At 35.9% G+C, this 16,674-nt stretch overlaps 1 long non-coding RNA gene across 1 annotated transcript; it reads right to left on the reverse strand.

Moving 5' to 3' along the window:
* Positions 1–379: 379 nt before the first annotated feature.
* Positions 380–2,011, reverse strand: LOC111916680 (uncharacterized). Its single transcript, XR_002858590.3, has 4 exons — positions 1,603–2,011; positions 1,387–1,470; positions 985–1,041; positions 380–905 (listed from the first exon to the last, which is right to left on the reverse strand). It is a non-coding gene; the product is annotated as an uncharacterized LOC111916680 (long non-coding RNA).
* Positions 2,012–16,674: the final 14,663 nt, after the last annotated feature.

Genomic DNA, 16,674 nt, shown 5'->3' on the forward strand with positions numbered 1-16,674 from the left:
AGACAACTTACAAAAATCGTAAGAGTCAAGTATATATGGGTTATGAAAAGATGCATGAGTCCGAGAATCACCTGAATTTGACAGTTGTCAATGTAATAAGTAACCAATCACCGACGAAAATATTTTTGTAAGTTGATTACCAATGAAATGAGTTTGAACTGAAATACCGACTAGATACAACAAACTAACAGATTACTCCATAATCTAGGAATAACTCACTAAAAAATTACTAATTGATTTTATATGAAATAATAGAGATGATTTTGGCATTATAAAAAATAACAAACTCATGAAAAACTTTAATACTACACATTGAAAAAAAAAAAATCTTAAAACATAGTACATCAAATCTATGTTTTAAAACCAACAAATATAAATCACAAAAATGGTATTCATTATTCATTCATTCATTGCTTACTTTAATACATACTCATAAGACTAAAACAAAAACATCTTGAAAAGTATCTCCACCTTGAGGCCCACCACCTCCTTTTCTAACAAAGATGTTCTTTAAAATGCCACCATTGATATCAATTTTTGGCATTTATTATTAATTGATTGCTTACTTTACAACTCAGTCAAAAGACTAAAATAAAACCATCTTGAAAAGTAACTCCACATTCAAACAAAACCATCTTGAAATGCCACCATTGATATCAATTTTTGGCATTTATTATTCATTCATTGCTTACTTTACAACTCAATCAAAAGACTAAAGAAAAACCATCTTGAAAAGTTACTCCACCTTGAAGCACCACTTCATCTTTTTCTAAGAGAGATGTTCTAACAAAGATGTTCTTTGGAGTGCTATTATTGTCATCAGAAACATCTTTCCCAAGGAAAACAATCCACCTCACATCGGAATATGTGATTCCGATTCCGATCCCTCCAAAATGAAAACACACCTTCAGATCAACAATCTTATATTAAATCGAGTGAAAAAGGATGGAAATTTTAGCAAAATTCAGATTCAAATTAACACACCTTCAGATAGATCTTCTTGTGTTCCCTCAAACACCCTGTATGAAATTCCCTTTCACACTGCAAGGAGGATAAATCTAACAATCAGAAATGAAACGCAGCATAAATGGATTTTTTTTGAATGACCATTTTAACCTTGGACCAAAATTAAAACAAGAACTATACTACAGGGACCAAATTTATTGATATATATTTAAGGAATAAGCATGTCAAGATCTAGTGGTCAGATCTGCAACTTCCGTCAAGATCGCCATCATCTCCAAACATTATTCAGTAAGAATGGAATAAGATGTCAGATTTACACAATACTGAAGCGTTACTTGATATAGCATAAATAGGAAAGTTGAGCATTAAAAATTTATTGGCATCAAAACAATTACATAAGAAAACGTTTTATAAACTTACCATGGAAAGGGTAACGTTTTATAAACAAAACCGACTCTTGAAATGCTATGAACACTTAACTGGTACCGATCTGATTCAACTAGACTGACAACAGATCAAGAAATAGAGTCAGTGACAGGCGAACAACATAAACTTCGTAACACCAAAAAACCGAGGCAAAACAGCTTGAAAACACATGATTCATAATGGTAAAAATTAACGTATCAGTTAACTTACATGTTTTTTGATTTAAAATCATGCGGATCTTTGCTACTTTTCGGATCTATGTGCATGATAGAGAATTTTTTTTTTGAAATCGACACATAGAAGTCCTGGTGATTATCGTGACCGAAAAAGACGCACATGGATAACTTTATCAAAACAGCATCATGTGTCAATGCTGGATTAAGATTCACAGGGCTGATTATGACAGTAGTTGAATAGTTTGAAGATATAGATTCACAGGGTTGATTATGACAGCGGGCAGCGGCTGTGAAATCAAATGCAAATGAACTGAACATCTAATATATAGTAAGAAAAGTGTGGGCGTCAACCCTAACCCTAATCTCTAGCCATGGTGATTTGCATCAACCTCCCTAAAATTGTTCATATCTTCACATACAACCTAACTCTTACGGAAAATGACACTTTTGTTACTTGATGAATAAAGTGGTACATGATTTTTTATTTGTAGTTTCCTTTAACGGCTCTTATGTGTAAATGGCCATATATATTTGGGGTGAGCGCGGTGCGGTTCGGTACAGTTATTAGCTAAAACCTCACCATTAACTGCAAATGCAGTTAATCCATTTTCAAAACCGCATGGTACGGTTATTTTTGCGGTGCGGTTAGACGGTTATTTTTGGGGTGCGGTTTTGTTTTTTTTGTGTTGCGGTTATTAACCGCATTAATTTTGTGTCGTTATTTTGTGTGGTTTTTAACCACAATTTAGAGCTTAAACGGTTTTAAGAGTTTAAACATATTACTTGTAGTAATATAAAAAACCTTAAAGTATAAGAAAATTAACTTAAATCACAAACAACTAATATCTTAAAAACATCAAATCAATAGTAAGTAACAATAAATATCTTAAAATTGTCTAATTTCACCATTTTTTAAAGTTAAACATAAAATACTTTTGTCTTCTAGTATTTATCCATCTTTCATCCATAAAACTTGTCTTATTTTTAATATTTAATATGTTAATAATTAATAAAAAAATTGTATATAATATATACAGTGCGGTGCAGTTTTTTTTTCTTTGCGGTTTTTGAAAACCAATAACCGCACCGCACCGCAAGTTTGCGGTTTTTGGAAAAAAGAAAACCTCACCATCGGTTTTTATTGCGGTTACGGTTAATCGGTTGCGGTTTATGCGGTTTTTGCAGTTAATTTTTGTTGCGGTGCGGTTTTTACTCACCCCTAAATTATATATGCATAACTATTTTCTTTAACAGCTCTTATCTCTAATTATCAACAGTATCTTCATTTATTTACTTTGCAAAAACACATTATATATTTTTTTCTTGTTTAAGTGAGAATATTTGCCATCATTTGATATTGTGATTATTCTAGGTTGAGTTTACCATATTCATTGTTTAGCCTTTCAACATGAAAGCGTATCTTCCTATTCTAATAAAAGAATAGTTTTATTCTCCTTTTGATATGTGTCATCTTATTAAACCTCTTAATTAATGCATGTTTTATTCTTCTTTTGCCATGTGTCACCACATTATGTCTACTAATTAATACTTGCCACATGTCAACCTATTGATTCTTATTTTAAATTTTAAATTTTCCACTCTATCTACATTAAATTAATAGTATTAAAATAAAATTAATACAAATTATAAAGTGATATATTTTCACATATTTATTTAAAATCAATAATTATAGTTTTATATAACTAAAAAATCTCCTAATTAATAATTTATTTAAAATAATTGATTACTGACTTTGAATTTTCACTAAAAAGCTTAATTAATTTTGTAACCGTGGTTCCACGGGTTATAAACTAGTAATTAGCATAAACTTCTTATAACATTTGATTATGAAATTAATGGTTTGACTAACAGTGAAATTAATAATGTGTTAAATGAAATTGTAATAAACAAGTATATTGGTAATTATATTTATTTTAAACTTAAATTTTCTAAACAAACATATGTTAATAATGTACATGAAGTAAAGTCGTGCATATATTTATCATTTTACATCTCCTCAAGTTAAATCCGTAAGTATAAGAAAGCTCGATGAAAAAAGATTCGAATTTATAAAAATTCTATTAGAAAGTTTATTTGGATGATTATTACATTACTCGCACCTGATGTTTTGATATTGGCACATTGTGCTTTATTTATTGCAACTTTGCATTTAAAGTGTATTTGGATTCCTTCTTTGTTTCACAAAAGTGTCAGTTTTACAACATGTGAGGGACAATTGAATGAGTTTTGATAAGCATGCCAAAAACATAACACATGCACAAACTTCCAACGGAAGATTGATTTTTGCAGATCAAGTTTGTCGGTAAACATCTATTGTCGGTCAATCATTAATTTCCAGATTGATATAGTATTGAATATTTATCCAGATATATTTATAAAATTGGTCTATGTTTCAAAACTAATGTTGTATTTAATGAACTTACCAAAATTAACTATGGTTAATGTGATAATTCTATCAAGCATCTCTTACGTGGTATTACTCCACGAGTAATGCCAAGAAACCCTAGACTACTAGTCTGATACTGTATACTCCTCCGATAAAGCTTTATATTCCTCAAAAAAGAACAAAGGGGAAACATAACAACATGTCAAAAAATTCAAAGAATGGTAAGGGTGTTGTAAGGGGGTAACTAGTCATCTACTAAGAACCATTGTAAACAAAATCAACATCCAAGACAATAGCAATATGCATGTTTTCTAGGCATTGGACATGTATATTTAAAAAATTAAGCAACACAACAACCATTCAACTCCTACAATCGCAAGTCAGCAAGCACTATTTCAAAAATGATCAACGAACACACCATAAAAGTGTGACCATCTGCTTATAGTGAGATTTTCTTTTTTTCAATGAAAGTGTGAAAGAAGGTGATGCTATTATATGAGTCTTATGGTCCCTTTAAAATTTAGTGTCTGTATAGTATGAAAAAATATGGTCATATCATAAAAGTGTGGCTATTGGATAGGAAATTTTGTTACTATAATCAATCATTTTATCCAATATTGTGGCGTTAAACCATTAATAGACACAGTTTTTTATTAATTATAGTGATTGTGTATCACCAACGGGCAACACACATGTTGTTTCAGTGTGGCATTATGTAAAGAAATTTTCATACAATTCATAGTTTACTAAAACTATTCGGTATCATTTGTAGACATTCAATTATGGTGAACATGACCATGTTCACTAAATAAACACATGTAATTAATTTCATAAATGACGATTTGTTAATAATTAGTCACAAAACAATCTTTTACTGTGACTATTATCTAGCTTAGAGAGACACACAATTAAGTGCAACATAATGATAAGTATTATAAAGACACACATTTTATTAAAAGTCTGGATTTAATATTAGCTTACGACCATATTTGTATTAATTATCATGACCGATGCTATCATTTAGGTATATAAAATTTGTAACTATGACTATTTTACATCATTTAAACAAAGAAAATCAATTAAAAAATAAACGTAGTTGATTTATAGACACAATAGTGTTTGTAATTGTGACCAATATTCAATTTATTACCAAAAAATTGGTTATTAGTATAACCTATTTTATCATTTAAACATGCAAACATTGTTGAGTGTGACTATTGGTTATACTATAATCATAGATAGTTATTTAAATTGTAGCCATCAGTATCCAGTCAAAACATGCAAACATTCACTCTACCTCTCATTCTCTTTCACACTCTTCATCACCACCACTCCATTTCTCCTTTTTACCTCTCACAAACCCACAAATTTTCTGGAAAAATAAGATCAAATAAAACCTATCATTAGGAAATCTTCATCATCTTAAAGTATTCGTGAAGGTAATCCTGAATTTTCTTTCATTCCCCTTCACTTTCTTTCAAAGTTTTACATGCTTTCTTGCAATTTCTCCATCTTCTACTCCATTCTAGTGAAAGATCGTGAACACATAAACATACACACACACACACAAACTCGCAGTTTTGATGATGATGGTGGTAGGATTTCACCCAAAAACAACATGCATGTTGTAAATGGTGAAATCCAAGGACCAAAACCTAAGTCAAAATTAACATAACACACTTTTCTACAAGTTATGGGTAAAAATCACCACATGCACCCTATGTTTTCTGTCAAAATTGATTTTGGAACATTTCAAACTCATGAATGGTCTTCAAAACAACATGCATGTGATGATCTTCAAGCTTAGATGATTGATGATCAAAGTTTCTTGTTAAAAGCTTCCAAATATGTTCATAAAGGATTTATTCTCAGATAAATACCTAAAACTCCTTTTTGATCATACCCAACTTTTTCAAGAATCCCACTAATAAAATAAGATGATCTCTAAAGTTTCAGAAAATAAATCATTTTTCTCGAATTATTATAATTATTGCAATAAAATAGGGCAATAAATCATATAAAATACTTTCTGGGGTCTATAAATCCTAGGTAAATTCTTGGATGACCCCTATAGTAGATAAGAATTTTCACAGCTCCTACACTATATGTAAGACTCCGACAAATATTTTCAAAGTTTTTCATAATGCATTCCTATTTTTCCCGGAGTTTTGTATTTATAATGGACTAAAAACAGGAAAATTTTCTATAATATATTAGAACTCTAAATAAAAATTTGCATGGTTTTTCTATTCAGTATGTTATTTTTCTTCTATTTTCTAATATTAAATACACTTAAATCCACAAAATCGGATTCCAGAAGATAAAAACCACCTTTGGTAATTTTTCCAGATTGGGTTAAACAGTTTAGAAATCCATTTTAATATTTTTCCCAGCTTAGGAATGTTTAATAACAATAATAATAATAAAGTTTGGACAATTTTGGAAATTGTTTTCTATTTATTTCAATTTTTATTAGAATAAATGCACAAGAATCATAAAACTAGGTTAAACAGATTCGAAATTCATTTTTATATTTTTCCCAGCTTACGTATGTCTAGTGCTAGTATTGTAAAAAGTTTGGGAAGTTTTATCTTTTGGATTTTATTTTTCACAAATTTATATTTTTATGAAGGCATAAAAATTTAGAAAAATAGTTAATCACAACAAAAATTCAAGGCAAAATTTCTAGAAGACCTCTATTGTGTTTAAAATTAAAATGCAAAGTTTGAGAATTGTTAGAAACTGTTTGATAATATTTTGGATTTTTAGGAGCTTAAAACACCTTTAAATGTGTTGAAATACCCTCAATTAATATTACAACAATCTGAAAATTAATATCCAAAATTGTCTTAATCACATGATGTCACACCCCGAAAACCGAAGGCGGAAACATTTCCGGGGTTTACTCCACGTTGAGTATCAAATCCGATGTGCATAGTAAGTAAAGTAAATCAACCATTACATTACATATATGAAAGATTTACATTCATTTCAAAAGCATAAGTTATACAAGTGATACATATCATATATAAACAACACGAAACGAGTCTTCTGAGAAGTCCGTCTTCGAACAAAAAAATGATCTTCGGGTACCTGTCTAACGTGGACCTGAGAATACAAGTGGTTTGAAAATCAGCATAAAGCTGGTGAGTTCATAAGCGGTTAGTTTTTCTGAAAATGTACGAGTTCCTTTGGTTTCCTGAAAAAGCGTTTCTCCAAGAAAATCCCATATTTTCTTATGTAAAGTTAGTTTCCAAATCCGAAAAGTAAAGTAAACGATGTACAATGAAAACATGATTGTTCTTGTGAATTATAGTTCAGTTATTTAACTTGTTATACTTTTCTAGTTACGTACTACTGTTACTCAGGAAGAACCCCATGTTCTCCTGACTGTGTGTATGAACTATTACCAATTCTGATTATGTTCAGTGTCCTCCCCAGGAAAACCCCATGTTTTCCTGACTGTGTGTGTATCTTTACCGATTCTGGTTATGTTCAGTGTTCTCCCCAGGAAAACCCCATGTTTTTCTGAATGTGTGTATGTGTGTGCCTATCATCCTTGAACGTACATTAGTTTTATTACGTACATAAAACTAATAAATACTCGTAAAGTGTTAATAATTCTTATTGCGAGTCCTTAACCATACTCATACTAGATATGACTCGGACCAGGGCCAATATCCGTTTTATGACTTTCGTCACCCTTGAACCTTTCAGTTCGGCTGTAGCTAGCAGCCAGGTGTGGGATTGTTAGTCCCGTATAGATCTATACACTCAACTCACGTTCTCCTTCCTCGAGATTCTGGTTACAGGGTTAGTCCTCCACTCTCTCATGCCAAGGAAGTGTTACAGAGGATGTGTCTCCAATCTTTAAGATTACTCTTTACTTTTCGACTAGGAAAGTAGTATCTATGACTAGCTAAGTTCTAACGTACCTGTCCTTTACACTCGAGCCTAGGTGTTATCTAATGATGACTGTCCTTTACACTCGATCCTAGGTGTATTATTAAGGATGTTACAAATGATATATGTGTTATCTTATGATGATTGTCCTTTACACTCGATCCTAGGTGTATTATTAAGGACATTACAAATTATTTGTGTATTATGATGGTATTTATCTATCACACTCGAGCCTAGGTGTATTGTTAAGGACATACAGATGTTTTATGTTTTCTGATGGTGTCTGTCTTTTACACTCGAACCTTAGTGTTTTATTACAGACATTACAATGGTTTATGTGTTCTATCAGTTTAAATGTGAACAATCAAATATAAGGTATACAATACATCAATGTATAATAAGAATTGAAAATCGGGTTAAAACAAATAACTCTGCAAGTTAAAACAGTTTGTTAAAAGGTTTTCAATTCTTAAAAATGTACAATTATGAAACCATTTAACTGAAATCATGTGTTTAATTACAAGATATTCTTGCACTATTGCTTGTATTCCCCCCCCCCCCCCCCCTCTGAAAACATTGAAAAACCATTGAAAAAGGGTAGGGGTATGAAGTCACCGGACGCGGAAATGTGTCGATTTCGGATGCTAAACGTCGAATCGAGGCCTGATAACACGCGAGGTTCCTATGTAACATGAAATGGCATACAAATATATCTAATTAGATTCATAAACTCTAATTAGATATGAAGTCACACTCCAACGAACGAAAACACCTCAAAACGGGTGTTTGGAGTGACCCGGGTGACATCTACGGACTTGAAATGAAGCGAGGGACTTGGGATTTGAGTTTACTCCCCAAGAGTAAACTTCCTAATGAGTTTACAACCTTAAACAACACTCACACATGAGTTCATGGCCGTGAACTCATGTAGGCATGGGTAATAGATCTTAAATGGCCAATATCACTTGGGAAGAGTTGGAACAATTTTACCTAAGGCTTGGAATTAATTTAAAACATCAAATAACAACACCTAGGGAGTTTACGGCCTTAGCATGGAGCTTACAGCTGTAAACTCTCATACCCCCATGAATAAGTGTTTTTAATGTCTCAAAGTTAATCACATGTGATTCTAAAAATTCCTACAAGCCTTGAAATGATTTTGGGGCACAATTTGACATATTTTTAGGAGTTTACGGCCATGGAACACATGCTATGGCCATAAACTCTCAAATGAAGAGTTTTGATACGTTTAAGGTCCCTAAACTATTTTTGGTTGGTTCTATGATTTATTCCAAGGCTTTTGGTGGTGTTGGATGGCTTTCTAACACATTGGAAATGAGTTTACACCCATGTTTGAGGAGTTTACGGCCCAAGCACATGCCTTGGCCGTAAACTAATACAAATCCCTCAAAATTCATGTTTAAAGTGTTCTAAGTCCATTACCAAATTTCTAAAAGTCATATCTAGGTCTGGTTTGAGTCATGGAAGGGTTTAAGGGCTTAAAAACCCTTTAAATATGGGTTTACGGCCTAAGCACCTTCATGGGTCGTAAACTCATATACAAGGCTCTAAATCATGAATAAATCTCGAATTTGAAGGTCCAATATCATACACAATGAGTATAAGAAGGTACCTTGAAGATTTGAAGCCTTAAACTTGAGATTTGGACCTTTAAATCTAGTTTGAGGAGAGAGGTTGGAATGATAGTTGTAGAATGAAGCAAAAGCTTCAAAATGAAGACTTGGGTCACTTTAAATAGTGTCCAAGTTTGGGACACGGTAAAATTTTACCCGATACCGGCGTTAGACGGGGCTTTTGGTCGCACCCGGCCAATTTGCCGTAACCCGATATGGTTGATTCTAGAAATGTTCCGATCATTAATATGACACGTTAGAATGAATTCTAAGGGTATTAAGACACTCATTAAGTCATTAAATAAAATCCACATTAATGACTTAATAAAATGTCGGAATCGGAAACGGCGATTGGATGATCAGAACGAGTCGCGAGAAGGGTTACATTTAGGGATATGAATTTCGGGTTGTTACATTATCCCCCCGTTAGAGGGAATTTCGTCCCGAAATTCAAAAATTCAAACACAGATCACGAAGTGAAAAGAGATATGAGGATGAATCTACTGCTCCGGGTCTTCAAGCTCCTAAGTGGAATCGGGTCTCCGTTTGACATTCCAGCGAACCCTCACTGTCAGGATGTGGCTTTGTTACACATGGTTAACCTCTGAATCCACGATCTCAATTGATTCGTACATGAAGGTTCGGATTTTCATTGGTTTTGACCTCATCAAAGGGTGACTAAGGTTTTCGTCAGGTTAGCACTTCTCACAAACAACGCTGTGGAATACCGGATGCTCACTGCGGAGTTCCTGAAGATAGCTCGGAGAGGGCTATGGAATCGATTCCTAACGAGGATCTCGAAGAGTCTAAGGTTCCACAAGTTAAGTTTTCCACACTTCCCAAGGTGTACTATGTCTTTACAGGGTAAAACCTCCAACAAGTAGGTATATTTTCACATGGCAGAATAACTAAGGGTCCAATGGTTCTAAGGGAAACTTCTACATGACTCTACGATTATAGTCGGCGGAACCCAAGAATCGGCAGTTTTCCATGGGTTTCCCCGGTTTCGACTAATTCTTTATTGCCTGTGCCTTTGGAAGGTGATAAGTTATTAAATAAACTTGAAGATCGATTAGATCTTTGTAATAGGTAGTGCAAAGAACATAAAACAATAAACAAGACAAGATTGAATCACAATGTGTCGAATGATTAATTCAAACAATCCTCAGCAGAGCTCGACTAAGAACCTCCGCTGTAGAGGATTTAGGGTTACAAGAACGATAATTAAAACTTCTGAATAATGCTCTGATCTATCGTTACTATCGTTAACCTAAGATGCATGCAAGCACCTATATTTATAATAAACCCTACTATACTCACGGATGGACAGGCCCATACCGAAGATACAAAAACGGACTAACAACCGAGCCCAATAGACGCAACATTCAAAACACGACCCAACAATCTCCCCCTTTGCATCAAATTGGAGCGACACTACTTCTTCTTCTTGCTTGGGCCAGCAGCGGGAGCCTTCTTCACAGTATCAAACAGACGTGTGATAAGAGCGAGAATAGTCTGTCTGAACCGAATGTACCATTGTATCATGTCATCGAAGTACTTGACATCATCCGCTGAGTTTTGCTTGCATCTGTGGATGATCCCCAAAACATGCTCTAAGCAGGCAGTAGTGTATAGATGTTTGTCAGCCAAGGCAAACAGACATTTCTGTCCTTCGTTTCTGGTGAACATGAATGAATTCCTTCTTGAGTCAATTCTACCCATCTGCATTTGGTTCAGATCACTGGCCGAGCCAACATGAGATATTTTTCGTTTCTTCTTAAATACGCTTGCTATCTCCTGATCCATCAGCGCAACTTCCATGATGTAGCACACGAGCATCCTCTTGAGATGGTCGATGATCGGACCATATTTAGCTTCGTTGGTGAGAAGGATGTTGTGCAAGATAATCCAATCATGGGGATTGAGGTTCGGAATATCTGCAAGAGAAATGGCATGTTCGGTTTTGGCAGATCCCCGAAGTACCTTGAACCGAATGTTCATGAAGTTCCCTTCAGCATACGGCTTCAAGATCCGAACGTTGATAATCTTCTGAGCGCTCCAAGTCTGATACTGATGTTGAGCAGCCTTCAGATAGAAATCGATTAAGTCCCGATCAACCTGTGGATAAGGATGAGGGAACTCTGCAACGTTGGAGAAGGCATGAAAAATGAACGACTTTCGGGTCAGTGGCATGTCAAACTGAGAGTCGACAATATTGGAACAATCAAAATAAATTACAGGTTCCAGCCACAAGATACTCGGTGTGTCGACGGCTTCTTTTATCATCCTTTCGAGAGTCCAAGCAGGAAAAAGAGTTTTCCTACTCTCAAGAAGGTCGTGGGCTTCCTTCTGTTTTCGTTCAGCTTCTTCAGCCTCTTTTGCCACACGAGCACTGACATCAACCTCATTGCGTCGACTTCTACGCTTCAACAATTCGGCAATTGTTTCTTTGTCTTCTTCCTCTTCTTCCTCAGCAATATTTTTGCCGTTGTCTTTCACACCCGAACCGGAGGCTTGGCCTACTGGAGGAGGTTCGGTAGTGTGAGTTGCCTTTGAGGAATGAGGTGGTTGGGATACAGATTCCTTCTCTCCCCCTTGTTTCGGAATGGACACGAAATCCAGTAGCCCTTCGATTTTGCTTAGCAGGGCAAGGGCGGGAGCGAGCTTCTCTGCAAGGGTATGCCTCACAGAATAGTGAAGGATAGGATCATGTGCTTCGAGGATGTTTGAGATGGTTGAGTGGACATCCGAAACACACGTCTTTATCACCTCCCTTTCGGACCGAAGAGAGTCAATCTCCTGTTGAGAATGGGAGAGTTGAACACTCTTGACCTTCAGAGCAATGGTCTTCTTGGCAAGAACATCCATAAGAGAGTTCTCTGCAGCCAAATCTTCTTGGATCTTCGAGAGATGCTCGTCTATGGTTGTGCGAAAGGCTGAGTTGTCGTCGGAAAGCGTTTGACGAAATGAAGCGAAGGACTTCAACTCAGTTGAGACAGACGTTGTCAACTGTTGAACAAGTGGTTCCAACGTAGTCTTTGCAGCATTTACACTCTCCTATAAAGACTTTAACAGGGAAGTGGCATCATAAAATAGTTTATCGACTTTTTCGGTCGCAGTCTGACAGGCTTTTGTTGAGGCGTCGATGGCGGAGGTTGCAGAAGCAATGGAATCTTGCTGAGCCTTAGAGAAAGCGTCAACAATCTTCTGAACTGCATCTTCAGAAAGGGATGACTGAGAAGTGGAAGAGGAGGCAATGAGCAACTCAACTTTGTCATGGAGCTCCTTGAGATGTCGTTTTGTAACGGGAGCATCGTCATCGTCATCACTCTGTATTTGAAACGGACTATAGTAGACCGAGTCAAACGTCATATCTTCCCCGCCAAGGAAAGGTTCTTCATTCTCTAAAGCATGACCAGGAGAAGGTGGTGGTGGTGAAGCTGGTGGAGCTGAAGTATGGGTAGGTTCGGGTTGGGTTGTTTCGGGTATAGGTGTAGGTTCGGATGCTTTTGTGGTTTCGGGTGCTGGGGTGGTTTCGGGTGCATCAGTATGAACCTCCGTATCAGATACGTTGGCTCGAACATCTACAGTACATGTTGTGGTTGCTTCGGTGAATATTGGTGTTGGTATGGGGATGGAAGTGAGTGGTATTGAAGTAGTGGAAGTTATGGGGGAATAGAAATAGGAATGGTTTTAGGTGGAGAGGTAATGGGAGAAGTAGAGACATGAACCTCTAGGGTAGGAGATATGGGTGGATTGTTACCTCGTGGAGAGTGATATGTGCATAATTAGTTCATATTAAGTATACATTTTTATTCATCTATTAGTTTAATTATCGCATATTATGGACAAAAGGTACTTAAAAGTGTTAAATTATGTTTTTCAGTCCTAAGATGAAGCTTGGAAGCGAAAGGAAGCGGGAGAAACAGTTAGAAGATCGAGAATGGAATAAAGAAGGAAAACACTAAAAAAGGCACCTACTCGGCGAGTCATAACTTCTACTCGGCGAGTCCAATCGAAGGATCGAGAAGATAATGACTTGGGATCCCAGAGAGTTATCGCAATACGGGGAATGTGAGAGGGACTCGACGAGTCACCAGTTGACTCGACGAGTCGATTCGTATATTTAAAGATAATTCCACAGATCGATAATAAGGAGTTCTGGGACGATTCAGAAGTGCTTTGCTACGATTGAGAAGCCTGAAAAACCCTAGAAGACGACGAAGGAAGCTAGAATTCAATTCCGGAGAGTAATTAAGGCAAAATTTCATCATTCCACTTATTCTTTTGTTTATTCATCATGATTAAGCAACTTGACTTTGTTTGTTTGTTGTTATTTACTTTAATTATGAGCTAAACCTTTAGACTTCTGTTTGGGGATACAAAGTTGACAATATGGTTTGATTGATTGGTAGGATTAATCCCAAGTTGGTGAATTTTTGTTATTTTAGCTTGCTAAAGAACCTTGTGTGTGAATAATAATTAATTTTTTGTTAATAGGAAGATAATTGATTAGCATGAACATCTATTGATTATTGTCCTCATATGATATATTGTGACCACATAGTTATATGTCTAGGATTAATGAATATGAAACTAGAATTAATAAGAAAATTGAGTAAATTCATGTGCAAGCTTGTAAGATGACTATCAAACAACAGCTTAATTAAAAAGAATAAATTAGTTAACTATTGCAAGTCTAACTTAACCCAAATAATTAATCTAGTAAATATAATTAAATTAGACAACCGGCCACTGTTTGAGTTAGTTTATTTGCTAAGGATTAGGGTAGTGAATACAAATCTAATCACTTGAATCGGTAACCAACGAAAGAATTAATCCATTGCACTATTACCTTGAAAATCAACCATAGAGTTAACCAAGTTGAACTAAACAGAAGTTCCTTTCCAATTATTGAATCTAGTTAAATCCTTATTTTCTAGTTTTAAATTAATAATAATTAGTAAGTTTCTAGTCTTATAAAACTAGAGAAAAACCCCTGCTTCTTAATTAACTTAGATTAAATTAGTTTTTAGTTTAATTTGCCGTTCCCTGTGTTCGATACCCTGCTTATTTAGCTATACCACAATTGATAGGTTCACTGCCTTTTGTGTGTTATTTGATAATTAAAAGTAGGTTTAAAACTAGTTGGTTTTACACACATCAAGTTTTTTGGCGCCGTTGCCAGGGAACGGTTCTAAAATTAATATTAAAGTCTAGCTTAATCGATCCTTTGTGTGGGATTTATCTTACACAAAGTTATTTACAAAGCAAATCAGTAAGTAGATTTAGTTTTATTACAATTCCGTTTTTTTTTAAATAACTAGAAATTTTCTTTTCTGTTTTTGCCTTGCACTCGTGCCGACTCGGCAAGTACATCGCTGTTTTAGTCTTTATTTTTTATTCCGTTTTTGTTCCTTCTACGCGTTTCATTTCTTTTGTTTCGTTTTTTTTTCAGCTGTTTCATGACCCGAGGATCTGACACACCTCTGGTACCTCCTTTGGAAGACTCGGAATCCGCACTAAAGAGAAGCAAAGGAAAAGCCGTAGGAGAAACCGAAACTTCAAAGATCTCACCACTCAAGAACTTAAAATCCGTTTTCAGCAAGAAGAAGAGCAGCAAATCAGGAGCATCCAGTGCCTCGTTAACAATTGAAGAACCAATTCACGAAGATATCGAGTACGAGACCGAGGAAGAAGAAGAGCATATTTCCGAGCACGAAACCGATTCCGAAGAAGAGTTAGCTATCACTATGGCTAACATCGATGAAGTCCCCATGGAGGAGTGGAAGAAAAGGATGCGTGATGACACCGGGCCAGGACTTGTGCAACCCGCAATTCCCGCAACCACCACTTTCGAACTAAAAGGCCATATTCTCGCCCAACTCAAAGAGATTCCTTTCTACGGGAAGGATCATGAAGACGCTTACAAGCACTTGGACGAAGTGAATGATGTGGCCGATTACTTCAACATGCCTAATGTTCCACGCGAGACCCAGCTTCTTCGAATGCTTCCTGTCACATTTAAAGGCACTGCAAAAGATTGGTTAAAGTCACTTCCTCCCGGATCGGTCACCACATGGGCCAAGATGAAAGAAGAATTCATAGACCATTTCTGCCCGCCCTCCAAGATAGCCAAGCTAAAGAAAGCCATTGCCAACTTCGAGCAACAACCCGACGAATCTCTTTATGAAGCTTGGGAAAGATACAAGAGCCTACTTAGAAATTGCCCACACCATGACCTTAATAGTCAACAAGAGGTCTCCATTTTTTATGATGGAGTCAATGTCACCACAAGGCAATTGCTTGATTCTCAAGGCCCGCTTACAAAGAAGGTGCCCCCAGTAATCAAAGAATTAATTGAAGAATTCTCTAAGCACTCTAGAGAATACCACAATCCGAGAAACGAAGTAAGTCGAGGGGTAGTAAACGCGGCAAGTGATAGCATGGCGGCGGTGATAGCAAAGCTTGATAATCTAGATCGAAGAATGACAAAAATGGATCAAGCAATCCATGCTATTAGGGTAGGATGCGAAAATTGTGGAGGGTCCCATCTCGCAAGGGATTGTGATTTGGATGAAAATGGAAATAAGAAAGCTCAAGTCTTCTATTCAAGTGGTGATCGGTATGATGAAAATTGGCGAAAACCTAAGAAGGATTGGCTACCATACGAGGAGTATAAGAAGGCAAAGGAGGAGAAATACAAACAGAAGGAGAGGTGACTATACCAAAAGGAAGAACCGGTAGAAAAGAAAGCCGATTTAGAAGAGTTATTCACTAGATTCATAGCCGCGTCCGAAAAAAGACACAATGATCACGATGCTGCCATACACGAGACCAGAAACATGCTTAGGAACTTTGAGAAACAGCTGGGGTAGCTTGCGCATCAAGTGAATGATAGAAGACCGGGTCAACTTCCGAGTAACACCGAACCCAATCCAAGAATGGAGAATGTAAGTGTAATAGTCTCCAGCAGTGAAGAAAACGTTACAGAAGCACTGAGAATATCCATGAAGAAGGCAGAAAAGGAAGAAGAATCGGATCCAGCAAAACCCGATCCGACTCGCTGAGTCACTCAAATGGACTCGACGAGTCCATTCGGGAATGAAAAAACTGCCAGTTTTCTAAAGCCATACAATCCTCCTCTGCCATACCCAATCAA

Source organism: Lactuca sativa, chromosome 1 (assembly GCF_002870075.4).
Source record: "Lactuca sativa cultivar Salinas chromosome 1, Lsat_Salinas_v11, whole genome shotgun sequence".
Taxonomy (NCBI): Eukaryota; Viridiplantae; Streptophyta; class Magnoliopsida; order Asterales; family Asteraceae; genus Lactuca; species Lactuca sativa.